The sequence below is a fragment of the Haplochromis burtoni genome, unplaced genomic scaffold (genome assembly GCF_018398535.1).
Source record: "Haplochromis burtoni strain Fernald_Lab_line unplaced genomic scaffold, NCSU_Asbu1 Contig_25, whole genome shotgun sequence".
In the NCBI taxonomy this organism is placed as follows: domain Eukaryota; kingdom Metazoa; phylum Chordata; class Actinopteri; order Cichliformes; family Cichlidae; genus Haplochromis; species Haplochromis burtoni.
In genome coordinates this window covers 1,061,952-1,071,645 of record NW_024582386.1, presented here as the reverse complement: position 1 = coordinate 1,071,645, position 9,694 = coordinate 1,061,952, and positions in this window count along the sequence as shown.

Here is a 9,694-nt window from a genome sequence, read left to right as displayed (position 1 = left end):
CTTCGTGACATCCGCTGAAATCATTTTGCTTCATTTCTCGTGATAATTGCTTTGTGGTGCACTTTTTCTTATTAGCAGCACCTGCTTTTACTCATTTATTCCTCGCTAAGATTTCCACTTGAGGAATGACAATGTCAGGCTTTAAGAGCCATGCGAGGTGTTTAACAAGCTCTAAATATCAGTTAACATATGAAATGCTGAATATGACTATCGTTCTAGATTAGTTTGGTGCTACTATAATATATACACTCAGAAAAAGCCTTTCATGATGTGGCCAAACGCACAGTGCAACAAAGGCCATAAATACGACCTTTTATTGGCTAAATTTCACTGAACTAGGAAAGCCTAAGTAATCAGTTTTATATCGGTTCAATTTGAGGTTCGCAGCAGATGAGAAACTGCTTTAGACCAGCAAAGACTTTTATGAGAGCAAAGTAATTTATTTAAGAACTTCAACCTGAAAAAAAAAATCACAATAATAAGTCAACACTTTGGTCCAGTATACTTGTTACTTGCATATTTCAAACAATACCATTCTCACAGTTCGTAACCATCATGGTTTCCACACTGAATCACACAAAAGCGTCCAGTTTAGTTTCGCTGAACACCGTACAGAGCCGAGGCTTTGGTGCTCTAAGCACCGGCATCCTGTTGTGATTTTCATTTGAGTCACAGTGTGGCAGATTGGTTAATTTGATAAGCTCACGCTCGCTCCCTCAATCACTCTCTCGCATATATTTCCCGTTTTAAACTTCATCAATGAATGCCACACTGATGCTTGTCTTATCTACATCATTAGTAAATTCTTTTAGATCCAGCTGTTTTGTGACTGCTTGTGTTCGACTTTTTTAATCTTGCCGTTTTTAAATTGATCAGTATAATTCAAAAGTGCAATTTAAAAGTAAAGTTCACATGTTTTCGGTTGTTTGCTTTATTGAACCATATTGCTAAAATGAGACGCAGGTATTTTTCAGGCCTTTCACTCTTTGACTCTTAACCACTGGTTCCAAAATACTTTCTCTAAACTCCTGGTCCACTTGTTCATGTAACAGCACTGTAGGTTCATCTCCAGGTCATTGCTTTTAATTATTGCACCCTTATTTCTTTTTTCTTTTTTTAATTTCTCATACTTTTTATTGCCAGCTGTTGTGACAAACTGTTCTACATACTGCTATACCCATGAGCCTCTCCAGGCACTTCTATATGCCCGAGACACCTGTCATAGTAGCAAATCAAAGCAAATTCATACACTCTGTCATTGGTCCTGGGAACAAACCACCTGCACAAGCTCCAAAAAACCATCTTTAAGTAACCATCAGTCCACAGGAGAACTGTTGCAGGCTGCCTTCTATACAGTCAGGTTGCACAAACACAGCAACTTTTGATTTTGCAAAGAGGCAGGCTTAAAGTGTTGTCACGAAAAAGCTTCCTTTTACATATAAACAAGATAGTTGTCATTAAAGTTTTATTTTTATATAGTCAGGATTTCTCAAATTTATCAGAGGACCCACACACAGTGAATCTTCATTTCTTAAATTTAAGATGTCTCATCAACTCCCTCGACCACTCGAGTCCAACATGGTGAGATCTGCCAATTTAGGAGACTCAATCCCTGCGCTAAAAATGTGTTATTTTCAGCTTAATTCCAGTGATATTATAATTTTGTTTATTTTTCCAAATTATTCTTTCTTTATTTAGTGAGGAGTCAAACAAAATTCTGCTGCAGTGACTGTTAAGTGATGTATGGGTGACATACATTAAGTGTGATACAATGGAAATGGAAACGTAAAAAAACGTTTAAAAAAAAATCAAAAGAACTAGGATTTAAATTCTTTGTTAAAAAGATGCTAATAATTGCTGGACGGATGATGACGTTCCTGCACAGTTTCATGCAGACTGACCCACCTGGAGGAGACAACATACCTATAGATATACATGCATACATACACGGTGATCCTTATCATGAGGTAGGTGTTGTAAGAAGTCAGTTGATGGTTATACTGAATCCCAGTAAAACTGGCAAATCAGGGCAATGTCAGAAAGAATGAGGCTGGAGTCAGTTTGTATGTATCACACACTGGATCTTCACCTTTTAGAGACTTTACTGTTGGAAAACGTGAGAAGCTTCCAGAGATTCTTTCCATTGCTTTGTTGCAACGGTCATTTCCAAATCCCTTTCCTGAGTAGATTTTAGAAACAGATTGATTCTGCTTACTAAGTAACTGATTATTAAAAAAAGGAGATTAAGGAGATTCTCAAAGGCTTAGCATGAAACATACTTTGTAAAGAAAGGTGACTCTTCAGGTAAATTTTAAAGGAGGGTGTGTTGTGCTAAAGTCACACTAGAGAAGTGGTTGGAGACATCGGCCTAACCAAAATTATTGTGACCCTGTGCATTGAATTCTCACTGCTTTAAAGATGGAGAACAGGTCTACAAAATTCTTCTAAAATAATGACACAGTTGCTACAGGACAGTAAACTGCAATAAGAGCTCAGCAGCCTTACATTTATATAGGAAAATAACCACAATACAACCAGTTGAGTTCAGTCCCCTTTTGGAAAGAGGTGTCCTAGACAAGTTCAGCTTATTGGCGCATGCTGACTCAAAGTGATTGCAAAATGTTGGCAATGGAGAAAGACAACATGACTGCAGTCAGTCTTAATTGGATCATCCCATATGGAAAAGAAATAGTAAAAACTTATCAAAGACTTGCATAAGATGTGGCCTACTTCATATAGTGAATCATATAATGTAAGGCTTATATGATTTACTCATGGAAGTGGCCACTTTCTCATTACTTTCATATATTGTTTTAGTAAAGTATGCAAAACATACAAGTTTCATTTATATAACTTTTCAAGGATCTTATATCTGTTTTTACTCTTGTATGCTTTTCATACAAGTTTCACACAAGACAGATACAAACTTTATAAGATTTATATATATCTTTTCCATATGGGATGATTAGTTGAATCTGTTTGTTTGGAGACGGGTTGCCACCCACCAGGCAACCTGTGTGCTCACAAAGAGAGTGTTGCATGACCAACCTCAGGGCAACTATTTGCAATTGTTTGCTGAATGCAAAAATGCTATTTTTACTATGTTATTTTACCCATTCGTTTTAGCAAAGCTACTAACCTGGAAAAATCAGGGGAAAAATGTGACTGTGGCAAATTCCCTTTATTTTATAGTAAAGGAAATATTTTATTCACAAAAAGAGCTTTTATGTTATTTATACAATTCTGTTTCTCAACATCAAAAGCACCATCCAAAATGGACTTAGGACTGAATGGTTGGGACAAACTGGAAAAAGAAGAACGGTTTCTTGCCATTAATGCCATTTCCTTTCAGAATTCCATGTTCTTCACAGACTTAGTCGCTCTTTAAAAGAGAACTGGTGCCTCTCATCACTAAATATTGCAGCAGCTAGTTCATGAAGACACCTTTTCCAAAGGACACCCTGTGTGCAGCTCTGTGATGACAGAGAAAATGGCAGCATTTGATGCTTCCATGGAAGAACTGCAAGCACACCGGCTACTGATCACCTAAAACTGTCTAAGGTATCAAATATCAGATATGACTGTGTGGACAAGACTGTAATCATAATGGAAATCTTATGGGTCCAGGTTTACTCGAGCGTCTTACAGAAGAACATTTATTTCAGAAAGCTCGACCACAGAGAAAGTCTGCACACACTGTCCGCTCTGAAAGCCATAACAAGCCATTCATGTGTATTGTACATTAATCTCCATTCAACTACAATCACTATAACAGGCAAAAACTGTTTTTAATATTATGTTGGACAAATAAGTAATCCCTGTTTGTTACAATGACACGTTTTCACTCGCTGGGCATTGAGAAAGCTAGTTATTCTCACCCACCTCCGAGTGTCTCAGGTGTGAAGTTTTACAATAGTCGTATATTTCAAATGCCTCAGCCTACTATCATCAGCTCTGCAATACAGACAATACTGGAAACAGGCACTGCTGCTCTATGGAATCAGCCTCGACAGCTGAATGACGTCAATACGAGAAGCCAGCATTTCTCTGTACTTGACCCCTTACCAGCTAGTGTGAGCCGACACCAATATTGCTCGCTGTTGCCACTCAACTCATGACAGCTGAATGGACACAGAGGGAAAGTTTGGTTCTGTTTCTCGCTCTTCCTTATCTGCCTCTTACAACAGAAAAAACAAGCAAATCCCATGCACTTGGGGAGAAAACGACACGCAACAATGGCATCCACCAATAGCGCTGTCAAACAACGCCATCTCTCTCGGATGTTAAAAGCTTTAAGAGCTGAGGCCTCTGTGACATCCATAGCCTCGGGATGTCAAAGATGGTTGAAGACTTGAGAGCAGGCCTCTTTTTTAAAAATACTGTGTGTGGGTGTGTGAGTGTGCACGTCTCCGAGCAGCAAAAGTGACATTTGAGGGGCACTTTACAGAAGCCAGCGGTTGCTAGGGATCTTCTGTATCACCTAAAGAGCCTTTGTCAGTCATTGGAAAGCTGTCACCTTTCGGGGGGCCGATACGGTAGGGGGAGCCGGCTGACAGGTAGGAATTAATGAGAGGTGTATGACAGCAGACCTCGGTGCTCTGGTGTATGTGTGTGTCTGTGTGTGTCCACATGTGTGTGACTGAGGTCCTTTGTCTCAAGAGGATGAACCACCGTCTTTGTCATCCTGATAGAGAAAGAGGGGAGAGAGGATGTTCAAGAGAGACAAAAAGAAGATTCAAAAGATGCTGTTGATATTTCCAGATGGATAAACATGTAATCCCGTTTCAATAGCCGCTCACTAACACACATACTGATGCGGGAGTCCCATAATAAACACCTGTGTACAAGTTCAAACTGTGCATGGAAGGAGTGGCCCAGCACGTTGGCACCTTTGGTCACTTCTGCCTCCACGGCTACACGTACGACTACAAGTTCACATCCTCGCAGAACAATTTAAGATGCTCTTCAAACGTGGTGCCAAATTACATTCACTTTTACAACCATGTGTATCTGTCTGCTGTTGTGTGTGTGCGGGTTGATGTAATAATCTGTGTTCCTTTCCACATTACACAGTTCTCCATCGCAGTAAATGAGTTCTGTCAATGTTTCTGCATCTCAATTACACAACTGAAATAATAGGCAGCGGCGTGGCTAAGGAGGAGGAGGAGTGCAGGGGCAGCTCATCCACAGAGCTGAGAGATCAAACGCTCTCTTGATGACACTAGGTGACTTCCTCTTGCTTAGCAAGATGCAACATGGCCATTACTATTTATAAATCACTGGTATTTTTAAAATCACAGAGAATAAATGTGTGTTGATACAGCGAGTAGGCACAACTCAGTGATAAAGTGAGCAATGACAGATGCTGAAAGCCAGTGATAAGTCACTGTCCACGAGCTAGTGCATGTGTCTGGTTATGTGTTAAGATGTATCTTGAATGTATCTTGAATAAAAATCAACAACCCATGCAAATCACTGTATTTGAGTCAAATAACTATTTTAAATCAGAATATGAAGCGGTAATGGTAAGTATAGCAAAAATGCAGTTTTACACTCAGTGTAGACTATTTGATCACAGCCCACAAGCTATTCTTGAAAGCTGCTTGCAATAGCTTGTTTTACCTTTTAGAAGTTTTTTCTTTTTAATCTTTAATTTTGGTTGGCAAATAGCCTTTAAGTTTCATTCGTAGCACACATGAGTAAAATAACACAAACTGTTTCTTTTTTCACATGTTTTTATATCTGGATGGGAAAAAACATCACACACAGGTAATATTTCATTAGAGTCAATTTAGCTATGGTGATGCCATGCATTTGCTGTGGCATCATTTTGATAAGCTTATGCAGCGTCACAAACTTTAAGTTTCGCCAAAATCTCCCAGTGTTCATTTTGGACTGCTTCTCCAGCACATCCTAAAGATGCTCAGAGGGGTTAAGGTCTGGACCACAGGCAAATAAAACATCGACATCTTTTAGTAGGTCAGAAAGAATAAAGTCAATGCAGAAGAGCCTTAAACCTGCAGTCTTTCTGTAATGGCCGCCAGATGGCAATAGCTGTGGTTGCAAAAAAACCCCCAAAAACCTCCTGGTCCTATGAAAGTATATGGTAACATTTTTGTATATAGTGTCAGAATAAACTGAATTTTTATACCAAAGCTAAATGAAATCACGTTCTACAACAGCTGCTGTTGCTAGCACTGCTAAGGTTAGCCAGAATGAAAGCTAATGTGACGTCAGCATGTTTGCAGTGTTACGCATGATACAAAGTAGCGCACATTTCAGTAAGTAACATGTTTAACAGTTTTATATAACTCTTTAAAAACACAAACAAAAATATTTGTTTGCCAGTCTGTAACTTGGTCCATTAGCATATGCTAAGTTAATGCTAAGTTGCTAAGTAATAATACGTTTTTAATGTTGTTTTTAGCGTTTTGGCTTAGCTCAGTGTATACATCTATTTCTTTTTTTTTTTACCAAAGCAAGTGTGTTATAGTCCCATCAGTTTTGAGTATTAAATACTTTTTGTATCTAATATTTAGTAAGATCACAACTGAACATCAGCAAAATACTAATGACAAGAAGCGTCCATGAGCTTGTCTGACTCAATCTTAAAAAATCCGCAAAACTAAAAACAGAACCTTTATTACACTGAAATTTGGGTTCATAATAATTTTCATTTGTGTTTTAAACTATTTTAACATTCTTTAGTGATGAAAGCAAAAGCCAGTCTGAAACATGTCAAGGACGGAGTATAATTATCTTGCTACAAGGCCCAACTGAACTTGAGCAGCTAAAGAAAACATCAAATTTATTTGAACTCTCAGACATTTGACTAAAGAAGAGGATGTGTGAAATCAACTGAGACTGAGAAATAAACATTTTGAGACCGATCTTTGTATTGGAAATCTGACAACCAAAGTCAGCAGGCCAGAGAGACGAGCCCAAGGACACCTGAAAGTGAATAAAAAGAAAGATATGTGTGTTAATGTGTATGTGTTTTCATGTGAGCCAGAAAATTCTGATAGGAAGATGTTGATTTAAATAACTGACTCTCTAAGGATCTGACATAAAACTGCAAAAAGAAGAAAGCAATGGGAAAAAAAGTGAAAAAGATGGGGGGGGGGGGGCAGCCTTCACCAAGTGAGTTTATCAGCTTGGCACCTGCTACTGGAACATTCTTGATGAACCAAAGGTTGTCTTCATTAAGCACATTAATATTCATGACGCATGGTAATTTTGACACAGAAAAGGTCTTGGTAACCTTTTCGCGTGTGAAGAAATTTTTTTACTTCTCAAGGAAATTACAGTCCGGCAATGACTTAATTAACGCTCGCTTTCTTGGCCACGGTTTGAGGGCCTGTCAGTTTGGTGCAGCGCTGGCTGTCAGGCATGCCGAGGGCTCGGGGAGAGAAGGATTGAAGGAGAGGAAAAGACAGGGAAGGAGAAGAGAGAGGAGAAAAAGAGCAGACAGATGAAGTCAACATGCACTCATCTTGCCCACAGAACATGGTAATAGGTTTGCTTGTTGCCTTCAGATTTGCTTTTTCCCCTCTCTTTATCTCGCCTATCCTGACTTTTGGACTTGCTGATATACGACAACCAGGACTTGACCAAAATAGATGAGACAAAAAAAGAAACACATACAAACGTGTGATCTATTTGAAACTGAGATTAAACAATCCGAATACAGTAGTGCTGCCATTTGTAAATGAGATTAATCTATCACTCTTGATTTTTCCTTTAATTAAAACCAGCCGTGCAAGACTCGTGCGCCTCTTTGCTGTTATGACTGACACGACAATCAAACTATAGAACTGCCTAATGGCTGACAATTTTACAGCCATATTAATGCTCATTTTCTCTCTTTCTTTCCCACCCACCAATCCACCAACGCAGCGACACACACACACCTTACAAAGTACACAAACTACTTTCCAATATAGTGAATCATTGCATGTCCTGCTCTAACATCGGGGCAGTAAAAAATGTGAACATAAGGTAGCATTTCCTTTATCATGTCCCATAAAAATAGCAATTTGCCCAAGCCCTTGTAGCACAATATGGAAGGCGGTGTGTTTGGCTGATAATGTTGAGATGACAGATCGTTCCATACAGGGAGGTTTCTCTGCTGTCTGCCTGCCCTGCGCAATAAATCGCATGGCGGGACCAAAAGAGGGAGAGCGAGGGAGAGCGCATTTGGAAATGAAAGAAGAGCGCGGGAGGGGTGTGGAGGGTGGCGACAATGAGAGGCGATGAGCTGGGTCAGGGATGTTGCGGAGGGTAAACAGCAACAGTACAGAGACATTCTTTAAAAATTAAATGTTTGTGGGATTTTCCTCCTCCTTTCCCGTTATCTATCGCCAGCAACGTCATCGTCTGACCTTCCTGGCGCTGACTAACTAAAGACACTGATGTTCATTACCAGTTCATTGACCAGCAATTGAGATTGGAATGAAAAAATAAATAAATAAATCACACAAGCAAGCTTTACATGCATATTTTATAAGATCCACAGTCAAACACAGTAACAGCTTATCACGTGCGTTGTTTAGATGACAATGAATCATCTCAACAATGAATTTATTGTCACTCTGCACATACTTCATGCATCACTTAATATATTAATCTATTTCAAATAAATGCCCAGGGCTCCTGTGTGCATTTGTGGATGTGACAGTTTGTTGAATATGTAAATGCTGTTGAGTCAGATCCTGGGACTGATAAAGTAGCTCTGTCAATGTGTGTGTGAGTTACACTTTTTTTTTCTTTTTTTTTTGCTTAAGATATGTGGATGTGTGTGTCTCTTCTGCTGTACTTTGTTGCTTTGATCATGCTCACTCAGCTCATTGCTCACAGCAGACGTTGCCTTAAGGTGTGTGTGTTTGTGTAAACAACTGTGTCCTAACTACGTCCTCTCCCCCCTTTCCAAGTTCAGTTTATTTGTGTCAGCGCTAAAAAGTACATCTCCCTACCTAACCTGCTGCGGTCTCTACAAGACTGTGACACAGTGTTCATGTATATCATTTGATTTGTGCACATAGATTCAAAAGAATACAAACATATTAAAAAAATGTATTCTGATGGATGTCATTTTTGCAGACTCAGTCAAACTGCCCAGTCAACAGACCTTAATTAAAATAAATGAATTTAATTCATGTTGTTATAGCTTCTTTTTCTGCTGCTTCAGTTTCCACTCAAACCGGATCAATCGAGGCCCAGGTTGACAATGACATGTTAGTCATTGTCAACCTGGGCCCCGATTGGTCTGGAATGGAAATCTCTTTGTTGATAATATTATATTTGGCAAAGATTTTACACAGGATTCCCTTCCTGACTCAACCATTCATTCGGATCTTGGCTATGGCTGGTATGGGAAACAAGCAGTTAGCAGTAGCGGGTCCATTCCACTGCAGGGCAACCTGCACGTGGCAAATAAAGCTGATGACTGACTGATGACTTTATAGTCAGTTTACTTATTTATAGATATTAAATATATTTTAGCCAATTTTTGTTGTCTATGTTAAGTCTTCAGAAAACACTAAAGGTGCAGGATGGACAGCAAAGCAATGAGTTGAATCCGAATACAGTACATTTCTGTCAGTGAGTCATGGGGGAACCACATATTCTGGTGGCAATACTGTCATTTGTTGCCTTCAAATTGCCAGTTGATAAATTGTTATTATCCAAATTATAG